Source organism: Mirounga angustirostris, unplaced genomic scaffold (genome assembly GCF_029215605.1).
Source record: "Mirounga angustirostris isolate CCGP_5_RB_7025 unplaced genomic scaffold, mMirAng1.0.hap1 SCAF_2, whole genome shotgun sequence".
NCBI lineage: Eukaryota > Metazoa > Chordata > Mammalia > Carnivora > Phocidae > Mirounga > Mirounga angustirostris.
The window spans coordinates 121,925,780-121,941,645 of record NW_026991710.1 but is presented as its reverse complement, the minus strand read 5'-3'; the positions used below and the strand labels follow the sequence as shown (position 1 = coordinate 121,941,645).

Genomic DNA, 15,866 nt, shown 5'->3' with positions numbered 1-15,866 from the left:
GGAAAGTACCTAAGGCTGGGAGCTGGCTGCCAGGGGAATTGATCAGTTGCTAAGAGGGTTGAAAATTCCTGTTCCATCCCACTGACCTTGGAGATGGGAGAGGAGCCGGAGGTTGTTGAATCAATTGCCAATGGCCTATGATCTAAATCAATCATGTCTATATAATGAAACCTCCATAAAACCCCCCAAAAGATGGGATTTGGAGTTTCTCTATTGTGGAACATGTGCAGGTGCTGGGAGAAAGGCTTGTTCACAGAGCTTATAAGCTCTGGCCTTTCCCCCACACCTTGCCCTATGCAGCTTTCCATCTGGTCCTAAGTTATATCCTTTTGTAATAAACCAGTGATCTAGTAAGTGAAATGGTTCTCTGAGTGCTGGGAGCTGCTCTAGCAAATTACCGAGCCCAAGGAGGGGTCGTGGGAACCTCTGATCTATAGCCGGTGGGTCAGAAGCACAGATGACAACCTGGACTTGGCATTTGGCATCTGAAGTGTGTGTGTGTGTTGGGGGGTGCGAGATGTCATAGGACTGAACCCTGACCCCATGGGATCTGAGGTGATCTCCTCGTAGATAGTGTCAGAATTGAATTGAATTGAGTTGTAGAACACCCAGCGGTGCTGGAGAATTGCTTTGTGGTAGGGAAAAAACCCACACGTTGGAATTGGGTGTCAGAATGAAAGGAATCATTTATATTGCCATTTCTTTGTTTTTCATCCCTGTTTTATGCGATCACTGCAGGTTATCAGTGGCTCAGGTGCTGTCAAATGATCTTAACACTTTTTGTTATACAGTATGTTTAAATGACATTAATTGTTTTTTTCTTAGAAAAGCAATGTGATCTTATGGAAGAAAAGTTGGAAGACACAGATCAGCAAAAAGAGTAAAACACCCATGATCCCACCATTTAGGGGTCATCACTGTTAACAATATCTGGGTATCAATTCAGCCCTCTTCTTGTTATAAATATACACATTTATATACTACAAGAAGACCATTCTGTACACACTTTTGAAACCTGATGTTTAAATTAACAGTCTACCACAAACTTCTTCCCATGCCAGTACTTGTCTACAGTATTATTTCTAAATGGCTAAAAATTCCATATTTGTAAATACATAAGTATAATACTAAAATGCAGATCTGAGCTATTGGCACAGACTTTGTAGGTTCAGGAAATACATAAATGTCTCCATTCATTTTATCTCTTCTGGGTTGCATTTTAATGCCATTTTTAAGGAAGGATTTGGTCAGCTTTTCCTAATCCCTCCACAGCTGCATTTTGACTATTTAGATAGAGCCACAGCTGATCAAGGTTATGTGTGTCTAACATATTTGCCTATGACCTAGTTCTTAGATGAATCCTGAAAAGTCACTATAATGTCTAGAGACACCTGTTAGCAATTCACGTATATTTATTTGTGCATTGGTTGTCATCTCTTGCACACTCTGGACGGACGACCGATGGTGGTTAGCAACAGAAACTCGAAGTTCAAGGGAGAAAATGGGAAAAACGCAAACCATCTTCCAGGAAAGGAATTTGGCTTTTGAATTGAAATCTGTAGAGAAATCACCATCTTTTCCAAAGATGATGCTGCCTAAGTATTTCCATGTGCCACCCAAAACCTTATGTGTAATTATGTTCCTATTTCAAAGGCCCTCGGAGATCAAAAGGGATTGACTTGGCGGAACCACTGTTTTCAGGAAGGAAAGAATGAGCTGGTGAAAGCCATAGTCTTTTTCAAGGACTCGAGTGAGGGCTCTCCCCCATCCTTGTCATCATGTCTCCTTTCTCACTGCCTCAACACCACCCATAAAAGTCATAGTACAGCAAAGTACTTCTGCGAGTTTAGCTACACTGCACCTGAGTTCTCACTCTGACTGTGAGTAGAGGGACTGCTCCTCTGGTGAAATAAACTCTCTTAAATTTGAGGACCCGATGGGTCACCAACTCGAAGCTCCTGAAGGATAGAAGGTTTACTCCAAAGTACGAATTAAAAGTAGGGACACAATCAGGCATACTTTGAAATTAATTTCAAAGATGGAAGTGTGTATCTTTATTTTAAAAATGTATGGGCAGTTGATTCACTTAGGGATATCATTGTTTCTAAACCATAAACATTTCTGATCAGGTATAAGAATAAGCACAAACAACTAGAGGATTAAAGATCACACACACTTCAAGAAACAGAACTAGCCTAATTCTAAAATCTATTTTGGCTTATTGATCACGTAGAAGTATTCTCTTTCAATTTGCCAAATCACTCAGTCCATTTCTAAGGATGTTTTTATGGACTTTGAAAATAGATCTTGTGTTTCTGCCAAGGAGGGCTTTTGTTGCCAATAAATAAACTCCATACACATGCACACATGCACATAGACACAGGCTTCAATCTAGTTTCGTGAATAATACTTCAAGAGCAGTCAACACTATTGTATGTTAATAGTTTAGAAACTTTTACAATTTAAAGTGAGGCCAGGAGCCAAAGTCCCAAAGGAATACTTAATTAATGCTCAAAAAATAATTGTTGATTGAAACCCTGTTCGGTCAACACATCTTCGAGAAAGAAAATATGTATTTGCCGACATAGAGATATATTTCTACTTTCACTTAATTTATGGCTCATCTTACTCACATGTGCTTAGTCATTCTCTTGTCTCTCTCTACATGCTCATGCAGTTAGATAATACGCACTCAAAAGACATTTCTTCAACAAATGATCCTTAGAATTGCAAAGTATATGTACATGACCTGAGCAGAATTACTTCTTAAGTCAAGACACTTAAGGGAGACAAAACTCTTAATGAAATGTACATATTTTGAGAGACTTTTAGATCAGAAGATGACCCAACAGATCATTTCATCCAACCCCTTCATTTTACAGATAAAAGGACTCCTGCGCCGGGGAAGTAAAGTCGAATTGTCCAAGGCCAGAGAGCCATCCGTTGGCAAAGCTGAAACTTAAAGACTCCGGGACTCCCAGGTCTCCCGACACTTAGGCTGAATACTTTTCACTCCTACTCTACCATTTCTCACGTGGTGTATGTTTTAGGAAATCCATATATGCAATAATATTATACATCCATGTTTATAAAATAGACACTGGCATGTATTGAAAGTTAAGCCATTCCTAAGTCAGTTCCTTACAGAAACCTTCGCCTATTCCTCAGACTTGGTCAGCAAGCCCCCATTCACTCGCATAGACTAATGTCCCAATCATTCAGAGTACTAACCCTGGGCATAATTTTACATTTTCTTGTATGATCACATGACTGTTAATTCTGTGAGGACAGGAAACACATCTATTTTTGCTATTATATCCCAAGCATCTAGCACAGCATCTGGCACTAAACAGCAAACTCTCTGGGAAGAACTGGGTAGCCACCGTGGGTCTTGGACTCCAGAATAAAACTCTGCTCATTTTGGCATTTAGGATGCCCCTAACATAATGGCTATGAAGGGACCCTCCTGGTCAAACAAGCCCCTTGCTGACACTCAGAGGGTGTTAGGCTTCTAATAGGCCTTTCAATTGCCTGTTTCTTCAGGATGAATGGAGAATAGCAGTTCAACAGACATTTGAGAAAAGCAAGCACCATGATGTAGAAAGTCCAAGATTAAAAATCAACAACAATAATAAAAACCCAGAAAAATCAGTAGCAGAGGAAGAAAAAAAATTAGAAGATATTTCAAAAATTTTCAGAAAAAAAGAAATTTCGAAAATAAAAGATATTTCAGATTCACTTTGAGATACTCTATCTGAAAGAAGATACATGTCCATAAAGTAAGAATTGGATCCTATAGAAGAGAAACAATCAAGGAATAATAGGTCTTGAAAATGAAATATGATATCTGAAATAAAGCATTCAATTGAAGGGCTGGATGACAAAGATGAGTAAATCTCTCAGAAATCTGTATTGGTTTCATATTATTGCTATAACAAATTGCCACAAACTCAGTGGCTTAAAACAACATAAATTTATTACCTTACAGGTCTGGAGGTCAGAAGTTTAAAATGGATCTTCTTGGGCTACACTCAAGGGGTAGGCAGGTTCCTTCTGGAGGTTCTAGAGGAGGATCGGTTTCCTTGGGTTTTTCAGCTTCTAGAGGCTGTCTGCATTCCCTCACTTGTGGCTCCTTCCTCCACTTTGAAAGCCAGCAGCATGGCGTCTTCCATCTGACCCCTCTCTCTCACTTCTGCTTCCCAGTCCCAGCTCCTTCTTTGATTCTGACTCTCCAGCCTCCCTCCTTCCCTTATAAGAACACCTGTGATTTCATTGGACCCATCTGGCTAATCTCTCCATCTGAAGATCTTCAACTCACATCTACAACGCTCCTTTTGCCATGCAAGGTAACATGTTCACAGATTCTAGGGATTAGGCTGTCCTTAGCAAAACTGATGAAATGATTTTAGTAACAGCTAGAACTATCATTGTGACTTTCAACATGACGAAGAAAGAAGAGATCCCACAAGCTTTCAGTGGAAAAAGAGATCCTCTAAAAAAGATTGATAAGCAGTCTGAAATCAGTTTCTCACCAACAATCCTAGACAGCAAGGAAAAACTCTTAACAGTGCCTTCAAAGTTCTTTGGGGGAAATATTTTCAACTTGAAATTCTTTAACACAAACTATCCATCAGGGGGGAGAGTGAAATGTAACACATTTTCTCAAAGTTGGCCTTCATTTTTTTTTAAAGGAAATAACTCCTAGCTGAACTCCAACAAAATGAGGAAGTAAGCCAACAAAGAGGATGATACAGAATCCAGGAACCGTAGATTCAGCCTAGGACAGCAGTGAAGGTAAGTCCTGAGAAAGTGGTCGTCCACGCCTGGGCTGACTTATATAGACTGGAGGGCCAGAGAGACAGTTCCAGGAGGGAGGGCCCCAGAAAAAAGGGGGGGCATTTGGTAGACTAAATAATAGGATGAAGACTTTGGTAAAACTTGAAGATGTGACAAAGGACCAGAAGTGTTCAAGGAGAAAAGAACTAGTTAGAGACAATAGAGGATTGATAGGTAACAGATTAGATGTAGGGATAGAGAGATGAGAGATAGGTAGATATATAGAGAGAGATTTGTTATAAGGGATTGGCTTGCACGATTGTGGGGGCTGGCTCTACAAGTCTGAAATCCATAGGCCAGGTTATCAGCAAGGGAAGATGACAGCAGGTTGAAACCACGGATACAGGCTGAAAGCTGGTGTCCACAGGAGGAATTTCTTCTTTTTTTCTGAGGGAAACTTCAGCCCACCACTTTAATCTCCCTTACTTAGAATCAACTGATTGGGGGCTTTAATTACATCTTCAGAATCCCTTCACGGCAACACCTAGATTGGAGTTTGAATAACAGGACTCTAGCCTAGTCACGTCACAATATAAAAAACCTCATGACACTGAAGTCAAAGAAAAGAAAAGAAAAAAATCAGTAACTCTAAGAAAAACAAAAAGATCCCATCATTAGAAAGTTATGGTCCTGGGGCACCTGGGTGGCTCAGTTGGTTAAGCATCACCCTTCAACTCAGGTCATGATTTCAGCGTCCTGGGATCGAGCCCTGCGTCAGGCTCCCCACTCGGCGGGGAGTCTGCTTCTCCTGCTCCCTCTGTCCCTTCCCCCACTTCCCACCCCCACTTGTGTGCGCTCTCTCTGTCTCTCTCTCTCTGTCTCAAATAAATAAAATCTTAAAAAAAAAAAGAAAGTTATAGTTCAAATAAAAAGCAAACTGCACTCAAATGTTATTTTGATTACATGGTAGAACACACAAAGGGAGAACCCATTTGAAGTTCCCTCCAGAAACATTTCCCTCTGAGGGATGCTGTGATTGAGATATTAGAACCATAGAGCCGCTTGGCTCTAGCTGGATATTATTTACATAGTTATGATAATGTAAATGCTATTTATTGGCTTGGAACATGTAGAATCAACCTGTGGCAAATCTCAGGAGACTTGACTCTGTTTAAGGAACACGGTGTAAATGCCATCAACCCTGACTTTGTGAAAATAGAGGTTCGGGTTACAAGGCTGGGAGGAGAAGCTGAGGGCAGAGTGAAGGAAACAAGAATCATGAAACTGCTATCCCGGGCGCAGGCAGGAAGGGGATGTGGGAGCCGTAGAGTCTAGCGAAATCGTCTGTCACGGGGGATCAATAAACGAGGTCTAGAGTTGATAAATCAAGAAATGGAAGTAGAAGCTTATTATTTAGAGCTGTGGAGATGGCAAGAAAAGAAAAACAGTCACGGATGACAATGGTGTCCTCAGGGCAGCAAAATTAAGAAAGGGGAGAGCAGAGCCTGACCTTGTCGCTTTGCAAGGTAAGTCCCTCTGGACTGTTTGTTAATGATCACAGGCATGTCACCTGAATAAAAAATGTAAACAACTGTGTTTGTAAAGAAAAATCTCAAACAAAACAAAAGGCTGTGTGAGAGAAGTAGAAGAAGAAAGTTCCAGGAACACTGTAGGAATCACCATATTTATAGTGGAAATCCAGCATTACCATCCAATCCCGTCTTCTTCTGTCTCCATCCTCAGTGAAGCCCCCCCCCCCGCCCGAGATTGGTGTTTGGGGGTCAACATTCAGCACTGGGCACACAGCTGGCCTAGGGGTTGGGGAAGAATGCTAGAGGACAAGTCAAGTATCACGTGGTAGTAACATAACATCTGACCCCTGGTCAAGATCACAGGGCATTTCTCCAACTGCCCGGCTTCCCAGGCCATCTGCCTTTTGGCCACTCACATGCACAGTCAGCTCTGATCAAACGGCCACCTGGCCGCCACGGGAACGAACCTGGAGAGAGGAGACGGCTCTGCCAGTGACCCCAATTCTCCTAGAGGGTCACCACACGCTGCAGGTGAGCGAGGCTTTTGTTGGAACGGTGCCAGGTCTGACTTCCTCATCGCAATTTCCTGGCGGCTGTGCTACAAGGCTAGATGAAATCTTGACTCTTACCCGAAGCCACTCTCAATGAACATTTGCTGAATAAATGCTTGCATACATGAATGAATGATTAGAAGCTAGAGGAGAAAAGCCTCCAAGACAGGCTTGGAGGCGAGCGGGGCGGCAAGTGGGGGCCCTCCATTATCTTTGCAGGTGGGGGAGCAGGGTGGGCAGGAGGAGAGAGGTGGGGGGCACGGGGGCAGGCAGAGGGCAGACCACGGAGAGCCGGCTTCTCCGATCAGTCTTCTCCTCTTTGTGCTGTCCGCCCTGAACTCCTCTTTCTCTCCTGCCCTGTGACGCTCGGCCCAGGGCCCCGGGCTCTCAGGCCTCTTCCCGGCCACCCCTCAGTTCTGCTCGGCATCTGCAGTGAGCATGCAGTTGTCCCTGCTGTGCACATACTTCTAATGCATGGCTTCTCCACAGTCACGGAATGTTCCTCTGATCTCCCTCCTGGCCGTTCTTCCTCCATGCCATCTAGTCTTTTCTAGGAGTTCCGAGAGAGGGAAGACAGGTCCGCACACACGGACCCCTCGCCCCGCAGCTGACCGGCTCATGATGGCGACATACCTCACTGAGCTGTTCTGCGGTCGGGGTTGGGAGCTTTTTCTCCCTCTCTCCCGCCACGAGAGCACCTCCGGAGGGAGACCCTTTCAGCGGTGGTTCCAAGCTGCAAGTAGAAGCCGCACTAGTCCTGTTCTTGGGTGTTACGCAAAGCTGCAAACATGGCTACACCGTGCTAGACGGTTCTTGCCACTCTCCACGGCCACTGCCTCAAGGCTGTCATTCGAAAGAGGGGCGCGTTCCGTGAGCAAAAAAGAACCTCAGTTTTACCATTCCAAACTGAAGGGCTGTGAGGCTTCTCTTTCTAAAAGCATAAAAATGGACTCGGGACAAGAATTTTCAAGGGAACTTCTAACTGTCACTCCCTATAGAGAGAATGAAGGAACAAAATGCATAGCCCCTTTAAAAAAAGTTAAATAACTTGGCCCATGTATAAATAAAGCAAGTCATCACAATTTCAGAAACTAAGGGCCTATGAAACTGCAATTTTAAGAGCTCCAACACAGCTCAGTAATTTTATTACAGAATTTGCATTCTGACCTGCGGTACAAATTTAAACGTAATTTAGAAGTATCTCCAAAGTGTGTGTGTTGGGGGGGGAATAAATGAAAGTACCAAATAGCACTCAGTCGTAGTACGGTTACATAATCCGGTGTAAAACAGAGATCAAGCACAGTAAGCAGATGCCTTAGCCCCAGTTTTAAAGTGGTACCCTTGATATTATATTTAATCAGTTTAAGAAGCCTGTCTAAGAAAACTGCCAGAAGCATCAGGCTTCTCTGATGGGAAGGCAACATGGGCAGGCAGTGAAAAGATCCCTGGAGACCGGCTTCCAGACAGAGCTAGGACGCTGAGGTGCCGCGCGGCCGTGGGCAAGTCCCCCAACCGCCCAGGACGAAGCTTTCTTCATTGAGGGAGGGAAGTCGATATTGGGTGAGATCTTAACCTTTTATTGGCCACAGATGGTTTTGAGAATTTAATGGAAACTATGGGCCCATCCACCTGCAGGGAAAATACACCTCAATACGTGCACAAAACATTTTAACTGCAGTTTCAGGGGCTCATCACACCCCCCGCCACAACCCTCCTCCTCTTATCCCGCGCACATGGGTATCTGAGGGTTTGTGGCCTACCCACTCTCCCTGGTTCTTCAAGGTCTCTCCTTCTGTGACTGTCTGCTGGGCCGCCTCAGCTCAGTTGTGCACCAGGCTTGGCCACATCCTCCACTCTTGGAACCCCCCAGTATAGCCTTCCGGTCACAAATGCCCTTGATGAAAGCTTGTTGAATTAAACCTTTGCAAATACTCACCTGACTTCACGCATCTCCTGTGTTTTTACTGAACACTATTCTGAAGAAGTAGAACATGAGAATCCCAAGGAAATGAAGCTCAGATCTCACATTCAGACTCAGGTGGTGAGACTTCCCTATGGAAAAAGCAAATCGTGTTCAAGGGTGAAAGGACAAAAATCGTATTTAGAATAGCAGTTTCTGCAATGTCAGTTTACTCCAGCAAAAGATCATAAAGCTTTAGTAAATTCATTTTCTCATTCAGACAAGCATTCACTAAGTGTCTATTGTATTCTGAACCTCAGGTAACACCCCAGCGCCTGAGAAGATAAACGAGATACAGTCCTGCATTCAAATAGCAGCTAGTCGAGTGGAGGACTATGAGGAGAAAATTACAGTAGGAGCATTCGTCACTTACAGTGGGAGTATGTCGAGAGTGTTATAATAGCATAATGGGGGGGGGGAGCAACACTGCCCGAGACAGCTGCAGGAGGTCCCAAATACTACTACTACTACTTTTTTTTTTTTTTTAAGATTTTATTTTTTTATTTGAGAGAGAGACAGAGAGAGCAACAGAGAGCACAAGCTGGGGAGGTGAGGGAGAAGCAGACTCCCCCTGAGCTGGGAGCCCGACATGGGGCTCGATCCTAGGACCCTGAGATCATGACCCGAGCCGAAGGCAGACGCTTAACCGACTGAGTTACCTGGGCACCCCGGCCCCAAATACTTCTTGATAATGAGTTGGAATTTTCTGGGCAGCAGAAGGACCTCTCAGACAGAGGCTGTGTAAAAGCAAGTGGTCGTCAAGGATGAGGAGAACAAATTTTCCAGAGTGACTGGAGCTTGGGCCTATATGGGGACACACTAAGAGGCGGAAGCAGCCAGACTATGCTCTGCAAGAGGGTGGCACTTCATTGACCTCATTATTTTACATGTCATATATGGTGATAAGGACTAACTGAAGGATTTTCATTGGAGTAGAGTGATAACACTGGTATTTTTTTTTAAAGATTTTATTTATTTATTTGAGAGAGAGAATGAGAGAGAGAGAGCATGAGAGGGGGGAGGGTCAGAGGGAGAAGCAGACTCCCTGCCGAGCAGGGAGCCCGATGCGGGACTCAATCCTGGGACTCCAGGATCATGACCTGAGCTGAAGGCAGTCGCTTAACCAACTGAGCCAGCCAGGCACCAACACTGGTATTTTAGAAAAAGCACGTAGAGGATGGATTGAAGATGGGGGAGCCTGAAGGCAGGTAGTTCACACTCTTTACACACATCTCTCTTTGTATGCTCTCTTGAGAAAAGTTTTCTTTGCCTAAGCCCCATGCTTATATGCCAGTCTTTGATAAATATTTCTTTGCTTAATTGGTAATCACGGTTTGCTGGGAGACATTTGACCTCATATTCATCCATTATGATTTTGTTTTTAACCCCAGTTTGAACAAGAAATCATTTATATGAGCTTTTATACACTGCATATGTGACCACAAATATATTTTAACTAAGAAATACCACACTTAACTGGAAAAAAAGAGCCTGCAAATCATTCCTGAATGTACATTCAGTTAGCTCTAATTTGTAGTCTCCGAAATGGTGAGCATGGGCGCTGTTGATGCCGCCATATTGTTTCAAATGTCTTAACATTTTATTTCGTAATCCAAGCATTTACAGTTTTATATGTTATAAAACTATGAATGCTGGTTGTATGCTACCACCAAGATGCTTTACCTTGCCTCATGTTATTCATTCTTTAATTCCACAAACATTTACTGGGCCCCTACCATATGCCCAGGCGATGTTCTGTGTTCTGTTGTATAAAACAGAAAAGATCCCTGAGCAGGTGGTGACCACTGGTGATGTGATGGAGAGTGCCTCGGGACCACCACGGCCAGAGAGGTCAGCAAGGACCGAAGGAAGTAATGCTCAAGGAGGAGTCATCGCGCAAACAGCAGGGAAAAGAGCATTGGAGGAAGGGGGTGGCTGGTGCAGAAGCGTTCAGGTGGGAATGAACCTGGTATGTTTGAGAATTTGGATTGGGGTGGGATGGAGCCAGGTGGGAAGGGTACTTCAGAACCAGAGCACACACGACACAAGGACACTGAATCTCAAACCTGAGACCCACTGCCTCTTTAAAAAGAATTGTAGTGCTCCTCCTCCTGCTGAAGATAAAATTCCTATATATGTTAATTTCACCTTCACTGTTTTAAAAGTTAACAGCATATTAAGAAGACAAAAGCTATCTAATTCCCCTAGGAAACGTAAGAATGGTATTAAACCATAAATCCTGCCCCTACTTTGTAGGTGGCCAATAAATTGATGGACCTCATCTGCAATATTTCCCATGAGAAGAGTAAGACATGTCCTACATGGTCCGTGTTGATTATTGTTTATTTTGTTAGACGATTATTATGACAACCATAGTCTATGCATTAGGAAATAATTTATGCTTCATATAGTAGCTCCCTCATCTCATCTCTCGATGGAAGAATATAACTAGTCCAAAATTTTTGCTCATAAGCCCAAACTGGTATCATCAATCAGCCATTACTTCTTGTTAAAAGTAATTTTAAAAAAGCAATTTATAATAAAGGACTTCGTATTTCAACATGTAAATGCTTAGGCACGACTCTGCTAGAAGACGTACGTAAGCGCGTAATGGCCCAGTTAGGCAAAACTAATGTGCGTGTGAAGGGATGTTGCAATAGTGACTTAGACACAGCCAGGGGCTTCCTCAGCAGTGAGGTGATTTTCTGAAATGGGGAACAGTTCTAGAGAAAACTTGGAACAAAACACAGCACAGCCTTTTCTGCTTTGCATTTAATATATAGTATCAAGTCCAGATCCAGCCTCAGATAATGATCGACCGGCAGAATGAAGGCCCAGCCTGCAACTGTAGGACATCTAGCATTCCTCACCCTACCCACTAAATGCCAGGTGCAGCACCCCCTCTCAAATACTATGACAATTCCAATGCTCTCACCAAACTCCAATCTCTCCCTAGCAATGAGAACCACTGAGGCATGGCCTTATGAGACATAGGAAGGAGTTTGGATTTGATTCTAAACACCTATGGGAACTTAATGAAAGGTTTTATGCTAGGAAGTAACATAAAATGATTTGCATTTTTAAAGGATTTCCCTGGATGCCCTGTGGAGAATCAATTGTAGCAAGAGCAAGACTGGTGATAGGGAGACCAGCCAGAAAGTGATGGTTGTAGTCCAGGCAAGAGATGATGGTGCTTTGGGCTAGGATGGAAGGAGCAGAGGTGGAAAGAAATGGATAAAGATATGTTTTGAGGGTAGAGGCAAGGGATCTACTGATGGAATGGATTGGGATGAGAAAAGATTTTTGGCTTTAGCAACTGGATGAATGATGGTGGTCTTTACCAAGAAGGGGAAGAGCATGTGGCGGAGTGGCATGGGATCATCAGTTCAGTTTTGGCCATGTTAAATTTGAGATGACACCATGTGGAGACGTGGAGCAGGCAGTTTAGATGTCTGAGTTCCAGGGGATGCCCTGGCTGGAGACACGTCTGTGAGTCAATGGTAATAGAAGGCAACCCAAGCCATGGGATTGGAGAGTAGAGGAGGTCACCTTGAGAGAGCGGGTGTAGGAAGGAGAGAAGGACAGCCAGGACAGAGCCTTGGGGCCTTCCAACACCATTAAATGAGACCTCTACTCTATTAATTATTCCATTACGAGAAATACTGAAGTTTTCACATTAATTTTAATGGGAATATTTAATGATTAATGACACCAGTGTTGGCTTATGAACAAAAATTTTGGAACTAATTATACTCATTTATCAAAGCATGAAGATGTACTTCTTCATGAATTTCAAATTATTTCCCAAAGCGTAGAGTATGATTATCCTAACAATCTTATGATACAAAAGTAGTAATCAGTGTTTGCATCAAGGGCAGTCTACATAAGGGAGAACTTGGGCTTGTGTTCTCATGAAAAACTATAGATGAAGTCTATTAATCAATCTTTATTTGTCCCCTACAGAATAGGCACTGAGATTTTTCAGCTGAAAAATCACTTTTATATTTTCTAAGGGAATTTGATAGATTCTATTTTCTAAGTTAAAAAAAAATCTTTTTCACAGCTTTATTAAGATGTAACTTTCATACCATACAACTTTATTTTTTTAAAGATTTATTTTTTTATTTTGGAGAAATTGAGAGAGAGATGCAGAATCCCCACTGACCGCACAGGGAGCCTCATGTGGGTCTTGATCTCACGACCCTGAGATCATGACCTGAGCTGAAGGCAGATGCTGAACCGACTGAGCCACCCAGGTGCCCCCATACCATACAACTTTAATGTTTCTGAATTTGAAGGCAGTTACAGTGAACTTTCGAATAGACATATATAGGTTAAAAAATAAATCACCCTGGCAGCCTAACCAAACATAACAATGACATCTCTTGTTTCCTGGGCACAAACTCAGGTAACAGTAGGACAAGCAGACTTTATATCCTTGTCCCTCTTCTTCACAACATTCCTGATAGGTATGCCTCCCATTTTACAGAGAGGAATCTGGGCCCAAATAATTGGAGACCTTCACAGAGATCACAAGAGGTCATTAGGGGCCAGGGTTTGGATGCAGGTCTCTGACTCAGACCCTTTCTCTCTCCCTTACTTCCTCTAGCTCCCAATCTCCTGGAAGACAGAAGCTCCAGTCTGGAATATATATAGGAATCCTCCACCCATTTTAAGGGTAGATCAGTGTCACAACCCATTGGGATTGATTCAAATTTTAAAGCGTTTTACTGTCACAGGGGGATTAGCTTTAGAGCCATTTCTTAGTGGTGTTACAGTTAATGCCTTATGCTTAAGTAGAATTACATATCCTATAAAGGTTAAATTGGTTTATCTTGTCTCCTTCCTCTCAAAAGGCCCTATGCGAATTCCAATTTCTACATATATTTAGGCAAGTGAGGGGGTAGAGTAGGAAAATTGGTAGGGACAGGAGTTAATGGATTTTACTAGATGCCAGTGAGTTATGAATACATGATGACTGGTAACTGGTAGAATCTGCTGTGTATTTAGGCAGACACCCAGGGCGGAGTGGCTGCCAGCTCACCCAGTTAGGAATCATGCACTTCCAGAAGTAGAATAGGAGCCTTCCGTGTCCTGACCAGAGGAGACAGAATTACACTACCAAAATAAGTCCTTGCCTAAAAGGGATAAACAAGAATTTGGAATGTTGGAACCACACAGAAAAAGAATGGCTAAGGTTGTGGGAAAGGCATCCACTGGATGTGAATTTCCAGTGGGGTCGCCTTTCAACAGACGGAGCAGACTCTGGGAAAGAACTGAAGAGTAGCTTGAATCCTTTGGGGTCAGTGGCACTCTAGGTCGGTTGTGTGTGTGTTGGGGGAGTTACGGTTCTGTGATCAGGTTTGGCGAACATTCGAGATAGAAACCACCAGGATGGAACTGGCAATAAAGAAATTACTTTAATATTGGCAAACACAAGGGTAAGAGGTGGCCTAACGTGCAGCTAGTCTATAAATTAGGGGTGGTGCTGGGAGAAATGTAAATCAATATTTGTAAGTACTCTGAAAACACAGTTATTTAGTAGTAAATAGAATAAAACTGGCAATATTGTCACATCCAAATTCTTCAGTCAAGAAACCATAGGGGGGATTCTTGTTGGAAGCAGCAGGGGAAAGAAACATCAGCTGTGCTATACATACACTGGGTATTGTTTTTGTGTTTTGTTTTGTTTTGTTTTTCCCTCTACTCTAATGCTTACTATTGTTGTGGGGATTTAAAAAATTCTTGCTAGGTTTCGAATCATCTACCATATCCGAAAGATAATGAGAATACTCAAGAGTTCATTTAGGCCTGTATTTATGAAGCCCTCCAGGTCATCATCACCACTGCACCCAAGCCACTATTAAGTGCTTACTGTGTGCCTGGCTCTGTGCCAAGTATTTAGTGCACATCATACCTATCACACAACTTATGAGCGTGACTATTCTTTTTCCATTCACGGATAATGAGACTGAAGCTCATACATTAATTCACTTGCCTGAGATGACACAGCTGGAAAGTGACGGAGTCAGCATTAAAAAATAAGTCTATAATAACTCATGTGCCCGGACTCTTTAACTATGGCATCAGCAACGTAACTGTAAATCCATGGGATGGAAATGTGGTAGAAGTGAATCTATTTAGTTTCCATCTGACCCAAGGCCAAGGGAAGAAAGGAAAATTTCTCTCGTGCTCTCACAGGTATCTAGTCCTAAGGAATAGCAGCAGCTCAATTTCAATTTTTTTCTTAAGAGAGAGAGTTGGTGGGGGAGGGGCAGAGGGAGAGGAAGACTCTCCAGCAGACTCCGCACTGAGCACAGAGCCCGCCTCTCTCGGGGCTCCATCTCAGGACCCTGAGATCATAACCTGAGTTGAAATCAAGAGTCAGATGCCTAATCGACAGAGCCACCCAGGTGCCCCTTCTTTTTTTTTTAACCTTTTTCAAACTTACTATGTGTTTAGGGACAAAGAAGGCTATGTTACTTTGACTTACTTGTTTTTCGGATCGGGGGGGGGGGATTTACAAATTATCAGCTTTTCACAAAGTCTTCCTTAAAGAAGTCATTTCCAAGCTTTTAAATATGATAGGACCCTGCCTTTTAAAGAGCATATTGCATCTCGACAAGAATGTATGATGGCTTTTCAGTTGCTAGCACTGAGCTTCCAGATCTGCTGTGAAGAGGTTCTCAGTTCCAGTGCTTGGAAACTGCAGGCCTGACAATTCCCTACAGCACCATCCTTGGGGACCACTGCCTTAAAAACCACTTAAGAATTATAAAAATTATAAAATTACACAGTCAACAGACTCAATAAAAAAAAAAAAAGGCTTTTCAGTAAACTGCCTACAATCCCAATTATCCCAGAAAAATAAGAAATGTATTTGTAACAAAGAAATCAATAAACATTGAGGCCAGCAGCTCATCTTCTGTGTTGGGTGAAACCTCAGAGTTAGGAGATCTAAATCTGGTACAATATTCACAAGGCATTTGGCAACCATCCCCTCTGAGAAGTCTTCCCTGACTCTTCTGGTCCACTTTATGTTCCCTT

General features: G+C 42.9%; 1 protein-coding gene across 1 annotated transcript in view; it reads right to left on the bottom strand.

Moving 5' to 3' along the window:
* Positions 1 to 8,758, bottom strand: part of MMAA (metabolism of cobalamin associated A) — a 50,339-nt gene extending 41,581 nt beyond the window's left edge. The window contains exon 1 of the mRNA XM_064585117.1: positions 6,776 to 8,758. The gene's annotated coding sequence lies outside the window, so the exon portion shown is untranslated. The remainder of the gene's footprint in view (positions 1 to 6,775) is intronic.
* Positions 8,759 to 15,866: the final 7,108 nt, after the last annotated feature.